Raw genomic sequence first — 22,664 nt, forward strand, 5'->3', positions numbered from 1 at the left:
CGAGCCCCACTATGCCGAATATAAACAACGCCTCATTTTAAAAAAAATTTCGTGTATATATGATCTAGCTGGTCTGTGTAACTAACCCACTTAATGTTCTTTTTTTTTTCGCGAATCAATAATGGGCGGAATCACGGCTTCGTAATAAATGTATCCGCACCGTACGCTTAAAAAATTTTTATTTACAGACGTAGATCGTACAAGGTTACCAAAACTGCAGTTGGACTCGTATACCCAATAAAAAAAAATATTTATACATAGTTAATATGAGTACATAACAAGTAACATGTATCACGTGCGTACACATTTTTATTGCACCTTGGAATTGCACCAGCACGGATAAAACAGGACACGAAGAAATACTCGACAGTGTCACGCACTGACATACTGATTTTATGTACACAAAACCCTGCCTATGTATGCGCAAATGTTTGCCGTATCACAATATGAATTATCAATGCCGAAAATGTCACTCGTGGTCAAACAATAAACAGATGCAACAAACGTGTATGAACATCTGCTAGTCGACTACGAAAATGAAAAATAAAGGACAGCAAGAAACGCCGGCGATGTTTGCAGTCGACAGCCGACGACAACGTCGATCTACCAGGAACTGGGGCATCCCAAAGAGAGCCCAATCCCTTTGGACCTCCCCCGCTTCCTAATGAGAGCTATTTCCGCCCCCCTCTACATCTCCTTTTTCTTTACGTCACTATCCAGCCCGTTTCACCCGTCAGTATAGTTATGTGCTTAGGACTTCGATAGCGAAACAAGCAGCGACGTACCAGCGTTCTTTATTATTTTTTTTAGAAGTACCCCTAACCCCCCCCCCCTTTTTTTTTTTTTTTACTAAAGCACGAGTATGGTTTTGTTGTCACCACCCTCGCGCGTTTTCTTGCTTTTATTGCTGTCACACTTGACTCTGCGGTCACTCCTAGCTTCGTTGGGTCCAGCTGTTTTTTGTTGTCAAACGCAGCCCCAGAAATTCCTCTGCACGTACGCTGCATGCTCTATGTGCACGACCGCCTCAGGCTGTAAAAAAGCGCGTCCCTCCCGTCCAGATGCAGCGGCGGGCCGTCTTTGAGACAGTTGCGATTTGCGGATAGACACAGAGGCCGATCCTTCAGAAAAACAAGCATATATAAGTGCAGTAAAGCGGCACGCGGGGTGCCGACAAAGGTCCTTGAAACGAATGAACGGCGTGAACATGCGCTGCAGGGCACACACACAAATGGAAAACCAGTAGCTTCAACTACTTGGGTCAGTTTAAAAAAAAAAAGATTAAAATGCTCGACTCCCTCCCCTCCTCATTTTTTTTTGTGATCTCTTTTTGTGTCATTGTGGTGGCCCTCTCCCCGCCACCAACCCCGCGTTTGTTGATACTAGTTGATACCCCCGCAACTACAGCGTAACCAGCCTAACCCCCACCGACCAAGGGGACGCGCTCCACATCCCGCAAGAGTTTTCAGGAGAAACTGGCGGCAGCGCCCCTGGCGGGCGCTCAAGCTGTCGACGCGGAGAGGGCCGCGGCGGAGCGGCGCAGGGATACGGCAGTGAGCCCACTGCCCCATTCTAGTACACTGTACTCATGAGCCAGCAGAGAACGCGCCGGTGTGACCTTATGCCAAGGTAAGTTTTTGCATTCGCTATCCTGTGTTTCTACCGCGCGACAGAGCAAATGAGTTAAGCGGGCCAGGCCTTCTGCCTCAGTCCCGAAACTTGATTTGGTGCAATTATGTTACTGCAGCTTCTGATCGGTGCAGCTATTTTGCTGTAGGGAGGCTCCAAGGTATAGAACTGTTTTGTACATGTCCGTGTTGTTCTCTGCCATTTGATATGTCATGATACGCTTCACGTGTCCAATACATTACACGGGGCTCAGTGCAACTGTCTAGCGCCAATTGTGCCATTTTTATTACGTACCTCTCTTCGCTGCAAGTGTGCCTTCTTCACAGCCCTGTGATTCTTCGCAGCACGGGGCACAGGCATAATTGCAGCACGTTTGGTGTAATGCAGTCCTACCATCAATTTGTATAGGCAAGACAACACACAGGACAGTGCACATTGGAACTTTGTGCAAAGTTTAGTTATTCCCCGTGACCTTGGGCGCTGCTGACAAGTGTCCCATTTGTCTGGTTTGTGTAGAATGCTAATATCATTTGCTGCATCAGCCAAGGCAAAGCAGAACATTAAGCTGGAAGTGACCACTTCTCTGCGTTACAGGCTCTGCGGAGTGGTACTGTAAATTCTGCATTGCCAGATATTCTTGCGTTAGAATCTGACTACCTGCAAAATTTTGACTGGTGCAAGCACCCAGTTGCTGTACTTCTGGTAGACCAGCTGCACTATTATTACAGCTGTCGTTTCCCTTGGTTTTGTCCTAGCAAAGACACCACCTGGTTCAAACAGCCCACGTACAACTGTGATTAAAACTGTGCTCACTGGTAATAGCATGCACACATACACACTTTAATCACAATGGTTTACCTATAGATGCAACAGATTTCAAAGAACACTGACTGTAATGGTGGATATCACTTCCTTAGAAACTTGCTCAAAGCACATATCATTCTAGTGTAAAGCAGCTTGCACAGTTGCAAGAAAGCGGGCAGTTACCATTACAATTTGCAGTGTTCCACTACTTCATTCTTTAAGGGGCTCCTGAACCACTTTTCCAAGTAATCATCGAATCACCTCAGTATCGGGCCTCACGAGTCGATTGCCGCAAACATTTTTTGGAATTTGTCAAGAACGAATAGAGTGACAGGGATTTGTCACACGCTTTCAGTGCTTCCCCTCTTCTCTCAGCTTGCTCGAATGTACACATGGAGGGATGGCATAGAGGAAAGAATTCACGTCATGAGCTTGAGCATGCGTGATGAAACACGATTGCTCTCTGCTGTCATTATTCCTGTGCATGAGTGTGGCTACTATAGAGCACAGAGCCAGCGTGTGGCAGCACCCGGTGGCAAGAAACGCATCTTATCCAAATGCCGCTCTTTATTTATGTGGGATATTGGCCTGCTATGTGTTCAATGTCAAACAGCAGGTGCCGACAGCTGCGAAGAGAGTGAGCACAGCCCCCTGTATGAAAAGAGGGTGCCTGTGAAAATGGCAACTTCACGCTTCACTTTTAATCTCTTTGTTGCGCATGACCGCAAGGCTTGGCTGAGCTTTTCATAGCGGTGTCTGCTTTCCGCAGGATGTGTTTTCTGAACGAAGTAACAGCGCGAACTCAACATAAGGACAAAAGAAGACGCAGCGCTTGTTCATGCCTTCTTTTGTTTTTGTGTCAAGTTCACGCTGCAACCAGTTGTTTCTAACGATCTACCAACTTTCCAACTCTCGTTGACTATGTTTTCTCACCAAGACTACATTTTTTTACTAAGCCTGACGGGTGGTTCATGACCTCTTATAACAACTTTTTCACGAGCAGAGTATCCTTTAAAGCTTCATGCAACATTTAAAAAAAGAAACGTAGAATCAGCCCACATTAGTAAGCACAAAAAAGTGAAAGATTACATTTATTTAAATTCTACACATCTTTCCACTACTTTCTTTTCCCATGTGCGATTTTCAACTTTAGAAGGCATCTGATTATGGTTGTATACACGCTCTACATTTCAGAATAGACCCTTTTCATAATCCGCAAGTGCGCTTTCCTACGCTGCATATTTGCCCAACTAATGGCGGCACCTGTCTTGCTTAGAGTGGAGACGAGGTCCTAGTTGCACGTGCTGGGTTTTGTCTATTATGCGTGTTTATGTCAAGAGAGCCGAGTCTACATTTTCCATGTCATAGCGTAAGCAAAATGCGCTTGAACACGCTGTTTGCAGTAATTGACTAGCCGCCATTAGTTGGGCAAACTGCATAGCAGGAAAGCTAGCTTTACAATTGTGAAAAGGATGGCTGCACTATAACATGCATAAAATATACAGCTGTAACCTTACCGGGAAATGGCTATATTTTCACATTAAGCTGAGGCATCTGCATATTTAATTAAGTGTTGCAATACTTTATTGGATGGCTGTGCATTTCGGCACATGTGGCTGGCGGTTATCACAATCTTTGTATACAGGGAAAACTTGAGTGGTCATGCTTTATATCCTATAGATCTTCGACTAAGACTTTCTTGCTTGTCAATTTTATCAGTGTCGAAACTTTGCAGTATTCATGCACCTTACAGTAGCTTTTTTTGGCGAAACCGACCCGTTACTACAAAATGTACTAATATGATAAAGGTCTTCAAACTTAGGTTACCTCCTGGTGATTGTTGCCAGAAGAAATAATTTACTCCAGTAATCAGAGTGGAGTATCTGGCAATCCTACGCAATCTTTACTGCTCGGGTGGTACTTTGTAAGTGTACACAATAATCTGCAGTGATGTTTTCAGGCTTACTAACATGAAAGCAGTAAAACAAGCTGGCCACTTTTACAGCAGTATACAACTCATCCCGAAACAAGCAAATCACAGTGGTACCACTACCTGCAGCACTGACACTTAGGTTGTATCACAGCCTGTGCCCTATACTGGTACATCATTGAAATACTCATCTAGCCTGCACAGACGTCACTACTGTCATTGTACCTCGAGGTGGCTAACTTCTTTTTAGTACCGTGTAATCTGTAACTCCGCTCATTCTCATTCTTTATTGGTTTGAAAAAATTTTGCGGCAATAGATTCATGAGGCAATAAACTGATAAGCCATTATATGATTACATGGAAAAGTGTTTCAGGAACACTTTAACACCACTGTGTGTTCTAGCATGCTGCTGATACCAAGGCTGATGCACAACATGGTTTTCACTCTAAAAGACAGGGCATGCAAACACGGACGCAAGAAAGAAGTCAAGACACCACAAACGCCAACTAACAACTGCAAAGGCACACAATGGCGGAAAAAAAAGAAGGCATGAAAACTTATCTGCGCATGCTGATGCAATAGACAAACTTGTCAATCCGGCACATGTGGGGGTATACGTGAAAGATAACTGTTAAGGCACTTGATTTATTCTTTATGCAAGTTTATAGACGGTTAGACGGCATGCGCTACCACTATTATCGATATGCCATGCCTCGATCATTAGATGAGTTTCTTCATTCATATGCCTGTACAAAACTGCGTATTTATCGAATTCTGGCATGAACTTACACTCTCGACACTGTAAAGATAGATTAGAAGGTGAGCCTCCACTTAACAATATTTTATGTTCTATTAATCTCTGGTTAATACAGCGGCCCTTCTGTCCTACATAGAAGCAGCTGTAGCTAAAGGGAACCTTATAAACCACACCTGTACAGCAATCGGTGAATTTGTTGGTGTGTTTTGCGAAACAAATGTTATTCCGCATCTTGTCTATTACTCGCTCATTCTTTCTCTGCACAGTGCACAAATCTTACCTAGCTTATTGGCAGTCGTAAAAACAACATTAACGCTGTATCTGCTTCCCACTTTCTTTAGCCTGTGAGAAACGCAATGAATGTAAGGAATGCCTACGACAGGTTTTTTTTCCTCATTGCTTTCTGCAACCATGCTCGGACTTAACATAACGGACTTCTTTAAACATTCAGCGACAGTGGCCGTCCAGCCTTTGCACGCCCTGTCTTTTAGAATGCTTACCAACTAGCTCAGCTCTCTTGTTATTCTAAACATGGTTTTATTTCACAGCCCTGGGGAATGTCTTGGAATGCTTGTTCTGATTACAGACTGAAATTTTGCTAATCTTGTGGGTCCTTATTTCTTCTTGGGCACCTTGTGCACTTGTTTCAGCACATGTGCTATGTCAATACAAATTTAAGTGAGTCAGGATATTCACTTTGAATGATGTCTTCAAATAAACAACAAAAGCGTGTTTTCCACATTGTAACTTTTACTGGCATTTCAGAAGCAACACAGCAAGATGACCAGAGGATGTACCACTTCAAGATGGAAATGGCTATGTTCAAAGATATTTTAGAGATGTACAAGGAAGATTTTGGGATTCTCGTTGCATCAATATATGCGATCTGCAGTAGCAATGTCCAAAACTTAACGGGCACTTTCATGTAGAGAGAGCCTTCCTTATTACAGCACTTATTCGCAAGATTTCAGCGTACTGAAATCTTTGATGAACATGAACATTGCCCTAATTAATTATGTATGACATTACTATACAGTATTATGTACTTATAAGCTTTGTTTATCAATGTCTTGTATTAATGTAATTTTTTTTTGTTTTCAGTACAATTAACTTATGTACCTATTTGTGATTTGTACCCAATAATCATGTGCAAGGGGTCATGGTATGGTCTCGTAACCGAGGGACCCTCTTCTGTGTATCCCTTTTTGTTGTAATCATGCTTTGCAATATAAATGTTTGAATAAAAAGGGGCATCAAGAAATTGAAAGATTACAAGCTGATCAGCTTACTCATGACTGCCAACAAGGCATTTACAAAAGTAATAGCTAATAGAATTAGGACCACCTTAGAATCCAATCAACCAAATGAGTCAGCAGGATTTCATACAGGCTACTCAACAATATACCATATTAGCACTGTCGAAGATGTTATGGATAAATGCATGGAACATAACCAACCCCTATATATAACCTTCACAAATAATGAGAAAGCATTTGAGTCACTTGAAACCTCACCAGTTGTGCAGGCATTGCAGAATTGGTGTGTACACAAACTGTATACAAAAATACTGGCTAAACTATAGCTTGCTGAGCCATAGGAGTACATATGTGAAGTTTATTACATTGTTACAAAGCGGACAGTCAACACTACCACGTCAACTGTTGTTAGACAACCGTTGATGTAAAACATTCATTCACGATCTATACGGCGTGGCTGCAGCATGGTGGTCATTGCAGCACATTTGCTACAATAAAATCAACTATAAACGGTATGTCTTTCTCTTGTCTAACCCACACAAGATGTCTTGTAAAACTTCCAGTGTCTATTTTCCATGTTCCTGGGATGATATAGACCAGGGGTCTCCAAACACGCGGGCTGGACCTTTCGCTAGCGGCATACCCACGAATGACTGTCTTTGTCCCAAACTTTTTTTTTTTTCTTAATAGTCTTTTAAAGCTACGGTAAGGCAGTATGGTAGCGCTCCTCCTTTCCTGCTTTTAAGCCGCTCCCAGTTCAGGTGACAGTGCGTCCCCCAAACGACAGGTTCCTCGTTAACAATGCGTAGCCTGACAGGCAACAATGAGGCGTGACAACCGCACAGTAATTTTTGAAAAAGCTTTTGTGGTGTTGGGGTGCCTTCACCGGCAAAAGCACAACGAGCGGGAAAGGAGGAGCGCTTCTATACAGCCTTACCGTATTTTCGTAACTTGCTAAAAGACTCTACTAAGTATGTTTAACCCTTTGCGGTCCAAAACCTTTACCCACTTTCCGGCTCTAGCGGTCCGAAACTATTTCGCCAGTTTCTGGCGCCGCGAATAAAAACACAAGCTGTGGAAGAGAAACGCACAGGATATTTATTTTTGCTCCTGCATTCTGCAGGCAACTCTTTTAGTGATATTTGGGCAACGTATGATACCGCTCAAAGCATTCCCCTGTGTGCAGGCCAGGGTTATTACTGCAGGTTTCCACCGCCGCCGTCGTCGTCATCGTCACTCACTTCTGTCGAATCACTGTCATCACTGTCTGGTGGAGGCACGTAATTCTCTTCCTCACTAAAGTCATCCTCGCTTTCGCTAAAAGCACCGCCGTAAAACGCACGCGGTGAAAACGTGGCCATGCTTCTCAGCGAACCGCGCGCGCGAGTGGGTACGCTCTAGGCCCCGTGCTGATCATAGTGCTGCACCCTAGTCTCAAAAAAGTAAAACCTCAACAAACAAAGCTCACTTATTCTCAAGAGATGGCCCTTCATGTATACAAAAAATGCGCGCGACTCGCGGTGAGAAAACAGCAAAATTTAAACCACGAACACCCTTGTCGGGCGGGGCCCGACAGCGGACCGCTACGGCCGTGTTGCGTTGTCGGGAAAGGGTTAAAGGCCAACTCCGGCGATTTTTTGGCCATGTCAAAGTAATGGTGCTTTTATGTTGCTGAGACGCTCCTGTTACGGGCCCGATAGCAGAAATACTCTGCAAATTGGAGAATAATTTTAAATAAGCAAAAAAGCGCAACACCGAAACCGAAACCCAACCGAGTGTACTGTCAACGTGTGACGTAGACGTTGTTACGAACGAACCGGAAGTCGTGCAAGGCATGCCGGTCACACCGGCGCGGAGTGTGAGAACTGTGACAGCCAGCACGACCAGCGAAGCGCCGGCCAAACCAACGCTGTCTGTCACCTTGTGCACAGCAGACGCTCGCTGTAGCGGCCTAAGCACCGAAGTTAGCGGTGCCCTCGGTTGCGTCACTTCCGCCGCCTTGGCAATACTGACGTCACAGACGCAATGTTGCCAATAATTGTGGGAAGCCAGGAAGGCGTTTGCAGACAATCTTTAAAATTCATTTGCAAACAATCTGCGCATGTCTCAAGCCTGTAATTTGGCATAAATGACGGAAACGTGCAAAAGAACGTACCCAGCGAATTTCACTGAGATCCATCGACCTCGAATAATCGCCGGAGTTGGCCCTTAAGAGCTACAGAGACGCGACTGGTTTTAAGCATTTTTTTCATGAGGCACCCCCATATGAGGTTGCAGTGCGCTAAAACATAACCATGGAACAAAAACTGTATATTTCAGTCATTATGGAGATCTCTCGAATCCTGCCGTCAAATCCCTCAAGAAATGACCCACATAATGACATTTTGTTCAAGCTAATGTTCAAACTAACTAAATGGCACATACAAGAATGAAGCATCAAGTTGGTGACTGCACGTACGCAGCATACACAATAAACTGTCAGTGCGTGGATGTTATCAAAGCTTTTAAAAAATAACTTAAACTTTAGGCAAATTGACATCCATGGTGACTTGTGTGTGCTGTCGGGAAGAGCCTTTTTTTTTTTCTTATAATTATTATCAATCAAGTGGTGTATCTACAGTTATCAATCTCGTCGGTGAGCAATTTCCAGCTGCTTCTTTTTAATAATTCAAAACATTCATTAGATGGGACTAAAACAAACAAGAGCCTTTTTTAAAATGATTCCTATTGCTCCCTTTCCATTACAGTATCTATAGGAGGCCTGCACTGAGCTCACTGCACTGAGCACACTGAGCCTGCACCGAGCACACTGAGCTCGGCCTGCCAGGCGGCGCTAGCAAGTGCCTACATCTGGCCATTATAGCCGTAGGTGTTCAGCGATCAGGCAGACAAGTCTGATGTCACGAGAAAAAATATCGAAACAATATGCACGGCCAACAACCTTGGTTGTAGTCCTAGAATGAGGACCACGTGGACGACCACGGCTATGGTGGCTGCCGCACTAGTGCTCCTTGCTCATGACATCTTGTGATTACCTCCTATAGCATCAGAGCTTTCATACGCCAAAGCTTAAGACGGCAGACTACGTAACTGCTGTTAGAAGCAGAAGCAGTCTACGAGGCAAAACGTGTGGTATTGTGCAACGTGGAGGTGAACAAGTATCACATAGCAACGTTCGCTGGACTAGTTCTCCAAACAACGCCGGCAGACAAAGACATGCATGGGCTAGGAATCGCAGAAACTGAGAAGTTACTGCAGCAACGAGATTGCAGCTACAAAGCAGGGCAAAAACAAGGTGTAGAGAGTGCAATAGAAATTTTTAATGTGCAAAAGTCTATGGCAAATTCTCCAGCAATTTCGGTGCCAATATTGTGTCTATAACGCAAAAGGTGTGGCACTTTTCCAACAAGAGTACATATGGCTTTGTAGAAAACAAATGGATTTGGGACAGGTCAACTTAATTGAAATTAGCTTGAGTGCATCAACCTAATTTTGGGGGCGATATGGAGGTAAGGAACGTATGGGCCACCTTGAGGAAGAAAAGCATCATTAGCTGGGCAGCGTTCACAGGCGAGTCTCGGTGAGTGCTTCCTGCTACTCACCGAACATCGCAGCCCCACGTCAAAGCAGAAATCTTCCTTGAGGAAGTGCTAGCCAATAGCTGTTTACAATTTCTAAGTTCTGCATTCGCAGATTCACGCACCTTGTTACCCTGCGGACACATGTGGAAGCTGGCAGCAGGCTCCATAGCGTACGCCCTGCATTGAGCACTGGCCTACCACACAAAACTCCTCCAAAGACAGTGGCTACATAATGTAGTGATTTCTTCCAAGTGTTGTCGAGCGCACAGCAACAGCAGGAAAACCTCCCCAGTCACTCAGAATTACAGCGCAGATGGCATTCTAAAGTTTTGTTTTCAGCTCGCTCTGGTGCTCCCAAAGCAGACTAAGCAGCCACTATGACCACATGAGCCTGCCTAGCACGTTGCACCAAAGGTGGCGTCTGCTCTTCCAGTGGTATGCCTTACGCCCAATACCAGTTACGGAAGTGGCCATGAGAGCACCCGGATAAGGGCAGCTAGAAGATAGATGGAGTAGATAATAAGATGAGGAAATAATTTTAAATGCCTCAAGTTAAAAGCATAGACAGCTCTGTACAAATGCACAATGTTGGTAGGTCCTTATGGTAACAGGTTGTCTAAACCATGTCACTTAGTAGGCTTTAAATAGTGTAATATATGAAGACTGCACTTACACCTATGTCTTCGGTCACCTTCGCTTGGCGGGGAATGCCATTCATGCAAACAGTGCGATTGGTTCCCAATGTGGTGATGTTGTAAACAGATGAGCCATGCCGCCCTACTTAACGCCTTGTTTGTTTGCATGCACGAATCGTATTTTATGCACGTGTAAAAATAAAACAATTTCAATGTACGCAGCTTGCAGCATTCAATGTAAGCATCGTAGACAGTCTGCCACAGCTGTATCGGCGCACTCGCGCTGGGAGTGGAACGGATTTAAAGGCTGGGATAGTAGCCGCAGCAGCCCGTGGAGGGTCCCCTGTAGCGCCAAACACGTGACTGGCTTTTTGCGATGCAGAAAATAACCTAGCCCTTTCATACTTCAGGAAGCATGTCAATTTCTTTTTGACGAATTTTATGCATTCACAGGCCCCTTCGATGGCGTGGTATTGACTATCTTCTTTTGCGAACAAGGCAAAGGCAACATTCTGCACGTTGCGTCAGTTGACGAACAATGCGACCTCGTTTCAAAGTCCGGTGAAAAGGGCAGAATATAAACACAAAGAACGAGAGAAAGTTTCTAGAGGTAGGAATCAGTCTTTAATGGGACGAAAAGCGTCAAAAGCCGACACATGAGAAGACACGATGTCTGGTTCTCTAGTGTCCGTATTGGCGCGGCTCACTTTCTTCTACGATAAACATGGGAGGAGTCGATCCCGCCTACGTCTTGCCAAGATGCAAGGACAACGGTTGCCGTAAAGACGATACATATTTGCTTCACTGCGCAGACAGCAGGAACGTCGTGCAGCATGCAGTGGTGTTTTGCTTACCTTCTAGTGGCAAAGCGCAAGTGTCGCACATCAATTTCGATGCTTGATATCCCGGATGGTGCCTAATATAACCATAACGTACACAGGCGCATATATATTTCACAATATCAAGTACAACAGTGCAAGGAAAGGTTGCAATCGCTTGGAGTTTCAAAAAGTTAAACAGGAAGTCTCCATGACACCAGTTGCAGGAAGCAGGTGGCGCTTCGCGCAGTCAAAAACCGAAACCGAAAGCTATCCTTGAGCGCCTCCCGTCATTTACGGCCGCCGACCCACTCACTTCGATGAAAAGAAATCGAGAGAACTTTGCTCCACGGGAGATATGGGGATTTTTGCTGTATTTTAAAACACTTATGCGCCAATAAAAAAAAGGTTAAAATAAAAAGGTTAAAAAGGTTAAAAAAAGGCTAAAATAAAGGTGTCGAATAGTGGTTTCTGCATCGAATTCTTTCTTTCAGCAGCAATTTTTACCCTTGAAGAAGACAAGACTGCTTGTCGAAACGCTGACTCCAGCAACACTCCGTGTCCAAGAATTTTTCACCTTTTCAAGCCTCCATCTTCCCCTGAACTTCTGCCGTTTTTGGATTATCATACTGGCAGTGTTTTGCAGCGCGTGAACATAGGAAAAAAGGACAGAGTAGACAGAAAGAGTTCTCAATTTGCTGGCTAGAGAAGCTCCAGAAATTAATCCGATGCCATATTATGCAGACTTCCCTTTAGTTATCACTTTTGATAGAAGTTATGTTGAGGCATAAAGAAAGACAAAATAAATGCCTCAGCTTGCACCACCAGGGTGTAACAGGCTAACAGTGAACAGCTAAAACTTTTGATTGTGAAATGCTGGCATGGTACAACGCTTTGACTAGGGTGTCACTGGAGCCAACATTTCGACAAGACTTGTCTCCAAGTTGCAGCCACGAAGACGACAAGTACGCTTGTCAAAACAGCTCCAGCATCACCCCGTGAACAAGAATTTTTCATATCAGCAAAATCGGTGTTCTTTTGTCCAAAGAATTAGTTAATGCTGTTTATTCCGACATGGCACTCGCTTAATCCATTGCGCTCCAGACAACATAAGCATTTTAAGTCGACCCATTTTCATTAGTAATGTTGCATGGAATGCGTTATACTGCTCTTCCAAAAGTAAATGCAAAATTTCAACAAATGTTGTTGATCATAACCTTTATTGTAGCAATTTCAACCATTATCCTGGCCACTTGGCATAGGAAGAGCAATGGAATTGATGACTTTGTCCAAAAACCTGCACGCAAAAGGCACAATAAATACAAGGTGTCTCCATCGAGCAGGCATGTATCACCACAACAAAAATCGGAAGGCTGACTTGGCAAACGCACAAGCACAGCAGCAATACTTTGTCGAATTGTCGAACATTTGTATATGCCAAAAGCATGGGCGGTTCAACAGCTGATTTTGTCTCACTTAATGAAGTAAATCTAGATATGCTAAAGAATCTAGGGTAGGCAAAATTAGCGAGCTCCTCCACAGCACTGTGTGTGACAATCATATTGTGGTTTTGGGAATATCTGGAATTCTAATTTCATCTTGCACACAAAAGGCATATTAAATTTAAAAAATGTTTCAGTCAAGCATGCACATACACCTGCATACCAAAAAAAAACAAGAGGCTATAGTTTGGTCAAAAGACAACAGACGATGCAGCACAGGGTGACAGAGGTTTAGGGAAAAATTCAGCCTAGTTGGCAACATACTAAGAATTTTTTGCACATAAGCAACACGAGGAGAAAAATGGAGAGACACAACGCATGCGCTAACTTTAAACAAAATCGTTTATTGCACACGAGGCAAACATTTATATAGTGTTGGTGCCCTCACACTGCACCAAGAAGCCATGCACAGAGATTTGTATTTTTCTGCTTCATTTTTACAAGACGTACGTAACACTAATCAACTAACGAACTATTGCACAATCAAGAAAGCAGATTCTTTATCCGACAAGGACAGGGACAGAGTGCTAACACGATTGGTACCCAATTTGTGCAATTCCTGCAGCTAATAGTATTATAAATCTCGTTAGTTCAGCTCTGTTGGTTGACAAAACCTTTGTGTTCTGCCAGAAAGGTTCACACATTACAATGCTATCTTGACCTATCATTCATGCAGCTGCTTGTTTGCCCAGCATACTGCTTACTGCAGAAAAGAGGTATCTGATAAGCAACAGCTTGTCTACATTCCGCAAACCACATCCTATATCGTTTTCTTACAACCAGTTTTCTTTCGTGCTTGACTGCAAATTCTGCAAATTGATTTCAGCTTTCATAGAGCTGGAAAACTATTTGCACATTTGTATGTAACACCAACCTTATTATGTAATGCTAAATTTTGTGCAAGTATGGCACATCAGCTATTCTTTTTTGAGCGACATCACTGTTGGAACAGCCAACTAGAGCAATGGAGCGGTACTTCCTAATTTAAGCCTTTTACGACTTACACTTCTGTTTGTGCGACGCGTTGTGTGTGAACCTTTCCCATGTGTTGTGTGTCCTGTTGAGTTGTTACGCTATCCAACTACAGTTATGGAAAGGATGGCATCACGTGCTAATGTACAAGTAGTTTTTCAGCTCCATGCAAGCTGAAATCGATTTGCAGAATTAGTAGTCAAGCACCAAAGAAGACAATTGCTTGCACAAAACGACATAGGACATATGCTGAGAAGCTGCCGTTTATCAGATACCTCTTTCATGTGGTAAGCGGTATGTCAGGAAATGGGCCACTGCATGAATGATAGGTTAAGAGAGCACTGTAATCTTGTGAACAAATGCAACGATGGATGGCTGGCGTCACAGTGTAGGGCATGAGAGTATGAACCTTTCTTTCAGGACACAAAGGTTTCATCAGCTAATAGAGTTGAACTAACGAGACTGATAATAGAAGCTGCAAAAATTGTAAAAGTGGGTACCAATTGTGTTAGCACTCCGCAACTAACCTTCTCGAATAAAGAATTGACTGTATTGAATGTGTAGTAGTTCACGAAGTGATTATAGTGTGCCATATATTTTGTCAAAATAAAACAGAAAAAGACATATCTCTCTGCATGGCATCTTGGTGAAGTGCTAGGGCACCACCACTATGTCTATTAGTGCCTTGTGTGCAATAAACCATTTCGTTGAAAGTTAGTGCAGACGTTGTCCCTCCCTTTTCGTCCTTGTGTCGCTTATGTGCTAAAGATTCTTACCAAGTGAGTTGAGGTTACTTATGAGTACAGACAGGAAAAAAGATATGTTAAAGGAGTACTGACACGATTAAAAATTTTCGGATTGATGCTCTAAATAAAAATACTGGTGTTGAGAAACCTAAAACGAGTACTGTGGTGCCTGGGAATGCGTCGTATATATTTTATATATCGCTACCTTAAAAAGACACTTTTGGTTTCGATATTGAGGGGGCGGCTTTTCGGTGACGTTTCATAGCAGTGTGATGTCACGGGGATACAGAAACTCGCGACGTACTAGCGGCAAATCCATCATCTGTCCGTGGTTCACATAAACAACGATAAGTTAATTGTCGTCCAGTGACCCTGACAGTGATTTCTACGATATAGGCTGCATGCAGGATGCAGAATTTGCAAACTCGGGGGAACTGTCTTGACTCATCAGGATAATGTCCATTCAACTGTGGCTGGCTTGCAGATGCTCAGCGACAAAAACTTCAAAGTCAAATTAAAATATTTGATATGTGCTCTCCGACTACGGTGTGTGGACATAGTTGACACTGCATACCAAGGAAACCAAAAATGTCCCTTTTGCGATGTCTCAAAATCGTGTCAGTACTCCTTTAAAATTAAAGCAATTTCAACCACAAAATACACATAAGCGCAGCAGCGAAACATTGGTAAACAGCACTAAACTTGTAACAGCCAAAAGCAGGTGCAACTGAACAGTTGATATTGTCCCACACAGTGCAATTAAATTTAGGTGTTTTATGGAATCCCGGGTAGGCAAAATCAACTAGTTCCTCCACAACAGTATGTCTCACAATTGTGACCTGGTTATGGAATTACCAGAATGCTAATTTCGTCCTGCATGCAAAACGCACAATGAGGTCAGTCAAACATATGCATGCAGCAGCTTACCCTATGTTTCAGAAATTACGACAAATCGGAACATTTTCCAAGCATGTTTTTGACACTTTCTGCGATGCCACAATGGTTATTTATACCACCTGCACAAATCCTTATAAGTGAAACGCACGGTGCCTTTAGAAATGTTCACGCATCCGAGGGCAAGCTTGTGAAGCATTTGCGCGTTTTCAAAACCTTTAGTACCGATGAAAGTGCCATCTGCATTATACGTTTCGTAGCAAGTCCACTTTTGTAGCTGCCGAGCCATTTGTTCTAGAAAGTCTACATCGTTATCAGTGCCATGGTGCAATTAATAGGTCCCCAACTGCTGCAAGTTCATAGGTAGAAGGGTATGGCACACCAGCAGGCGTTTCTTGTGTGAGGCGGTACTGGACATAATACACCTATGCTATTTAAAACTCGGCATGCCTTAGTTGGCTACTTGTTTTGTACTGAGCGCACTATGACAGTATGTACTTACAAATGCACATTATCATTTTCATAACCACTGCTATGTTTGTTAGAGCAAGCTTACTCTCTCTTTGCACTTTGAAAGCTCGACACCTTGGCAGACATCGCTTGGTGTTTAGTCAATGAACTTTTTTCCAGACATGCAGCACTGCACATTCCCCTGATGTTGGACTTTGGCAAGAGGATGCGCCAGCCAGCAAATGTCCACTGGAATGTGAATGCACCGTGCAGAATTTGCACATTTTCTCCAAACTTGTTGACTATCTTCTGTCCTGATCGGTTGGGACATGCTAGTGTGCACACCGTTGAACCTCCGGCAAACATTTCACAAGGATTTAATTGGCTTCAGCCCGTGGCAGGAGCACCAGAAAGATGGTAGACAAGTCTGCTATCTGAAAGGCTATGCCTTACCACCCTGCAACTGCCAAATTAAGCATAGCACACAAACTCAGTGCACCGATTCCAGACAAGGTAATTGAGCAGCCTTCCCCTATACAAATAAACTAGTTGACAACATGAAAAGTAATACCGAAGGATTCCAACAAAAATATGCAGATCTTATGCGAATTTGTAATTTTTTTTTTTTTCGAACGTCGATGAATTTGCATGGAGGTAAAGCATCACCTTTGAGATTGGAGTCCAGGAACTCATTTTCCAGTTTTTTTCTTCCTTCAGAAATTAGGCAACTAACAACGCCAAATGCTACTTTGAAAGATGGTGACGATAATACTGAAACTTTCTGCAGTATTTGAGCACATATGGTTCTATCTCATACGGAAACTTACCCATCCCTACAACATGCTTTCAATAACAAACAACGGAAGAAACTGTTGATGTACTTGATGTCTTGAGCCTCTAATTCATGATAAGAACATAGCATGCAATGGAAGAATTTAGGAAGCTTGTACATTAACTGCTGACCTAAAACAGCCAGAAAATATTCCGGGATGTCAGTGTTTGTCAAAAGAGCCATGCTAATACATGGCAATAGCAGATGGTAATGAAACTGGCATGCTTTCATCCGGGCTCTTTGGCTCGCTCTTGCTAGTAATCTTAGCACTGTTAACGATTACAAGAATCTAAAAAGGAAATTTCCTTTTCCTGGAGGGCTATTGAAGACTTAATGACACAGTTATGCCCTGCCTTCTGTATTTTGCGGGCCTCGAAGATTTCGCGTGTCAACTGGTCGTGGTGGCGGAAAAGAATCCTCATCCTAGAAAATTCTGTGGTGTACCTGCAATCTTGGCAGTGCATTGCCATGTGCTTCGAGCAAACATTACCTCTCGGGGAATTTTGATGCTCCCTCAGTTGCGAGTTTACGCGTCGCCCCGATTGCCCAATGTAAACACTTCCACACGTGAAGGGTATGCTGTACACAATGTCAATGGCACAAAAACATTCGTGTGCTTAATGGAATATGAATCCTTCACCACTGGGCCTTTTTCCGCACTGCTGTGCAGATATCACCAACTTTATTCTTGGCTGCGAACACCACTTCAATGCCATGACGTCGTCAAGAGTTTCTTGCCTTGTAAGAGCATGCACAGTAAGAGTATATTATGATGTTGCTTCAATAAACTTTTCAGTTGAAAGTCAGCACTCGTGTCGTGTCTACTCGTCCTTGGTCTCTGTTATTTCGCACTGTTTTGCCTCTACCAGCTATGAGTTGTTACCAACTCGCCCAATTTTCAATCATACTAACCTGTAAACCTTCGGCCTAGATTTCTTTTGAGCGGTAGTCCTGCCCACGGTTTTTGAACCACGAGAGCCCTATTGTATGTGTTAGCCTCCTGTAAAGCTTCGAACAACGGCTTGAAAATAAAATTTTGAATCACAGCGCAAGTTGCCCTCATTAAAGCCAGACCGATGCAAAAGCTGTGTCCCCTTGAACTTCATGTCTGGCTTCTTGGCAGAGCATGCAGTGGCTGTGCCCATTAAGCTAATGGAAGAAAGCCCATGAGCAGTGAAGTGGGGACACTACGGCTCATTAGTTTTATTAAATGCTTTTTGTTTAACGTTGGCAGATCAATTTTTGTGCACTGATTAGTACACCACTTCTGAAATATTTCGCAATGGTCAAACGAAGAATATGCACGCACAAAGTTTACTTACATACAGCTCTACAGCTCCAACTTTCTCCATGGGCTCGGATCCAACGCCAAAGCGTTATGACTGCACTGGCAGCATGGGCACCTGCGCAAATAAAAGCTTTTTTGCACACTAATGTACTACAAGCGAAGACCTAGCTAATTGCATTCGTTCTCATAAGTGTGTGTCGCGAACATTTTACTAGTTCAACTCTAGGGCAAGAAAGTAACAAGCGATATTCAATTGTTTGCGCGAGACGGAAGCTGCATAAGTTTCTGTCGCACAAATTGAACGGTGTTCCCAGGCTACAAGAAAATACAAAAACTGTCACGCTGAAAATAGTTCTAAATAGAGACGCGTACTGCGTGGAGAAATTTCATCGTCGCGCGTAGAAAACATCGCAGAACAAGGAATGCAAGAACTTACCTCGACGTGAGTTGACACCGGCGCGAAGCGCGTTTAGGGACAAGTTGAGCTAGGGGCGTTCTCCTCCTCAGTACCTAGGCCAGCAGCCGTCTTCAGGGAGAAAAAGTGCCCAGAAGCGCGTTTCAGGCGCTATCGGATGGCGGCGCGGCGGTCGCTCCCTGTAGTGGCCACGAAAACAAATGTCGCCTGCGTTAGAGTCACTGGAAAAATTTCAGAGTATCGCATCTGTTTTCCGCGCGCCGCCGCCGACGCGATTGGCTTACTCGCATCACGTGACCTTTCGCCGCCATATCCCTTCCAAGCGCTTTGGGAGCAGGCGCGTTCAATGCAAAGCGTGGCCAGACATATAGCAGTACCACGCTCCCCTGAAGTACTTCGTCGCTTTTTTAAACGCGTCATGCAGACAGGCGCGTAAGCAGACATTTTTTTTGGGAGGGGGGGGGGGGCACCTTTTTGATTTGAAGTGGTGGCCTGGCAGGCAAATGTGATCGAGTGTCATTTTGTGCTATGTATGCCACGGGAAAAAAATTTCGGGGAGGGGGGCAGGGGGCACGGGCCCGCTGTGCCGCCCCCTGGCTACGCCACTGCATGCAGATGCCAGGAGAGAGTATCTCACCATGAATCGAACGTTACTGATGAGCTACTCTGGGAATCTCGTTTGCCGTGTGGGAAAAATTAATGTCAAAGAGCGCCGTTCTACGTGGCTGCATATTTGGTCTGAACGAATTCGCCCCCCTCGAATAACTCTCCTTCCTTCAGTGAACTACACTAACTTTGCTGGAAAAGATCTTATGCGACAGGATACACCTTTTCGGTTCGCTATGGTCAGCGATATTGAAAACTACATACCTTTCTATTTGCTCGGCTGTTTGTGTCTCGATCTGTTGAACAGATTACGCATGCTATCCCAGTTATAAGCGTGTGACGCTCGAGAGCGAAATCGAAGATTTAATAAAATAATAACTGTTTACTGGTATACCTTGAAGGCAATTTTGGCATGATCATTTGGCATTGCACAAAACAGAAGCGTGGAAGTCTGTTGATAAACTTGGTATAACGCAATGTTATCAAGCGTATTTTTAAATTTGTTGCAAAAATGCTGCTAATGCTGCATTGCGCCTTGCGTACCCTTAAAATACTGCATAGTTGGTGAGAAATGGTCACAGCAAAAAAAAAAAAAAAAAAGCAGATCCCACGCATTGAGGGAGTCGATTTTATGCGAGCCCAGGTCTATATACATACTGTGTTGCAGTAGCATGCGCTTTAAAAATTCCGGGATGCGCTATTTCTGATCAAAAGAACATAAAGCACCGTGCCGAGGAAGTTTTGATAAGAGTGCATTGTGAAAAAAAAAAGTGCAGCAGTGCAGAAACCGAACCCCAGCTGTTTACGCGCTGGCAACGCCAAAAAAAAAAAAAAGAACTGTTTGTCGGAACACGGCAAAATATTTGCGAATTCATTGCAACGTTGGGAATATTAAGGAGACAAGAAATAGAAAATGAAACAATTAAGTAGTGATGTCAATCATTTTTGATGGCCTATTTTCTACGTATCGGAAGATAAGAAGTACCTTACCTACCGCACGCCGATTCGCCCGTGCGTTCGGCTGCTGGCGTTCCGAATCAAGAAGTCGCGCACAACTTCCAATTACCGTACACACACAACTTCTATTACACATATCAACCAGCTGAACAGCAAGCACGGTGCGCAAGCAAGCTATGCGTCAGCGATCAGTCGGAGGACGCAATGTTGAATGTTCTCGATTGCAGTGAACGAGTGCAGTGAACCTGAACGCCGACTGCAAAGTTAGCGCAGTCAAGATTCACCAAATGTCGAAGTAAATGGCATCTCGCACGATGTCACTGCGCTACTGCAACTATGTTTACAGCTCCGGGCCTAGCGAACACGCCCGGACGTGACACGAAAAGAGACCGATGAAGCCATGAAGAGAGTTCGGGAGCGCAACATTCGCCGTACGTTTCATTAGTTAAACCGCTAACCGCGCAGCCGATCCATACCTGTCGGTGACTCGAACTCACTTCTAATATCCTCTTGAAGATACACACACACATAATGCCGTTCTGCCGAGCGTAACACGGCACTGAGGCTAAAAGATCGATCACTTCTCAACACACGCTAGAAACGCACCGGACGGTCTGGAAGGGACATGGCCGCCGCCACCCAATGTTGCCCGCGTGCAGCCTACCTTTGCGGTACTCTGATTTTCCAGTGACTCTACGCTGCGTGAGATATGGACGCCATCTGGCAATACGTCGGGAAACATGAGTGCTGTGTTGCGGGCTGGTAGTCCCGGCGCAGCAGCAGGCGAAGACCGGCGGTGACCAACGCGACCGGCGGGGACGCCAGCCAGCCCGAACACGCGGTTTGGCGCGAAGCCCCGAAGCAGAAGAAACGTCCGCACTGAACGAGTACTCTACACACACTCTTTTATTTAGACGTCGCCTGGATAAAACAGGAATGCCAGAGCGGCGCCCCATGGCATTCGTACAGTGCAATACTGAGCCGAAACCGAAACACAACAACGAGCTCGTGCAGAGGGCACGGAGGAAAGCAAGTTTCAGCGCAGCTTAAGAAACTAGGGTCTCTAGAATTATGTATCTATGTATGTTCTATTAAAGGAACACACCATTTAATACTTACCTAGTGATGTTGCGCCGCAGATATACGTAATGTTTACTTTTTGATCAACAATGTACACAAGTATGAATCTAGTCAGCCGTTCAAGATGGCTGGCCCTTGGGCAAGTGGTCCAACTTTGGCCGGGTGGCTGAATCGAGTGACGTGCCGACAAACAGGAAAACAGACAGCTCAGTCTTCCCCCTCCCTTTGCACTTGCACCCGTGCGTACCCCACTGACCCCACTACTGTGCCCTAGCAAAAATACCAATAGGATTTTCTATTGGTCCAATAGAAAATCGCTATTGGTTCTATAGGACATCTATTGGAGCTGTATTGGTTGTATAAGACTTCTATTGGTACCAATAGACACCAATAGCCATTAGAGGTGTGCACGGGCTCCGGGTAGCCCGAAAGCCCGACCCGGCCCGCGGGCCGGGCTCGGGCGGGCCGACGTATTTTCTCCTCGGGCCCGGGCCGGGCTCGGACTACTTGGAGTTTTAGCGGGCCGGGCTCGGGCCTGGCGCAAAGCCCGACTCAAGCCCGAAATATAGAGAATGAGCGGGAATTGTTTTCCAGCACGCATACAGCGCCTTTTCCGCGACCGCCCTTTACCGCTTTTCCTTTCCATTCGCTACTTTAAACTAAAGGGTAGCAGGTAAAGCACTACCTCTGTTGCCCTCCGACAAACAGAGAAGTAACACCACCTGAGCTAGTGACGGCGCCACGCGACTGTTCGTGTTAGATTTAATGCCAAACCCCATATGAGTGAAAATGCACGCGACAGCGACGAGCGACCCGACATAGATCACCTTCGTGCAAGCTGACGCTTGCATGGGCATACGCCATACACGTGACGGCTTTGGCGAGCGAACTCCATTGTTGCTGGCATGAGGCCGTCTACTTGTATAGCAAAAGTGCCGCGCTGTCGCAGGTATGCAATGCAAATAAAATTCCCAAGCTTGCCAGGCTCGCAAAAAGATATTAGCAATTCCGGCGACGAGTGCAAGCAGCGAACGTATGTTCAGTTCGGCGGGCTACATAATGCAAAAGCGCCGCACTTCGTTGAAGCCGGAATCGATGGACATGGTTGCTGTTTTTGCACGACAATTTGTAATCCGTGTAATAGAGACTGTTCGTCGTGTGTCGTTTGATCATATTCGATATGCTCAATGAAATGCCAAATTACCGGAAAACGATGTTTTGTTTTCGCAGCGAACCTTCAAAAAGCCGGGCCAGGCCGGGCCGGGCCCGGGTTTGTGTTTTCGTACGTCGGGCCGGGACGGGCGGGCTCGCAGCCCTTTGCCGTCGGGCTCGGGCGGGCCTTCGACAAAGTCAGCGGGCCCGGGCCGGGCTCGGGCTCGGAAATACGGCCCGTGCACAGCTCTAATAGCCATCACCTATTGGTGTCTTATTGGACCAATAGAAGTTGTATTGGTCGAATAGGTGCTGCCTATTGGTGTCTTATTGGACCAATAGAAGTTGTATTGGTCAAA

The 22,664-nt window shown here is 44.8% G+C and overlaps 1 long non-coding RNA gene across 1 annotated transcript; it reads left to right on the plus strand.

Moving 5' to 3' along the window:
* Window positions 1–1,585: 1,585 nt before the first annotated feature.
* LOC119374560 (uncharacterized) lies at window positions 1,586–6,892 on the plus strand. The gene is made up of 2 exons (XR_005180215.2): window positions 1,586–1,629; window positions 5,887–6,892. It is a non-coding gene; the product is annotated as an uncharacterized LOC119374560 (long non-coding RNA).
* Window positions 6,893–22,664: the final 15,772 nt, after the last annotated feature.

Source organism: Rhipicephalus sanguineus, chromosome 11 (assembly GCF_013339695.2).
Source record: "Rhipicephalus sanguineus isolate Rsan-2018 chromosome 11, BIME_Rsan_1.4, whole genome shotgun sequence".
Lineage (NCBI taxonomy): Eukaryota > Metazoa > Arthropoda > Arachnida > Ixodida > Ixodidae > Rhipicephalus > Rhipicephalus sanguineus.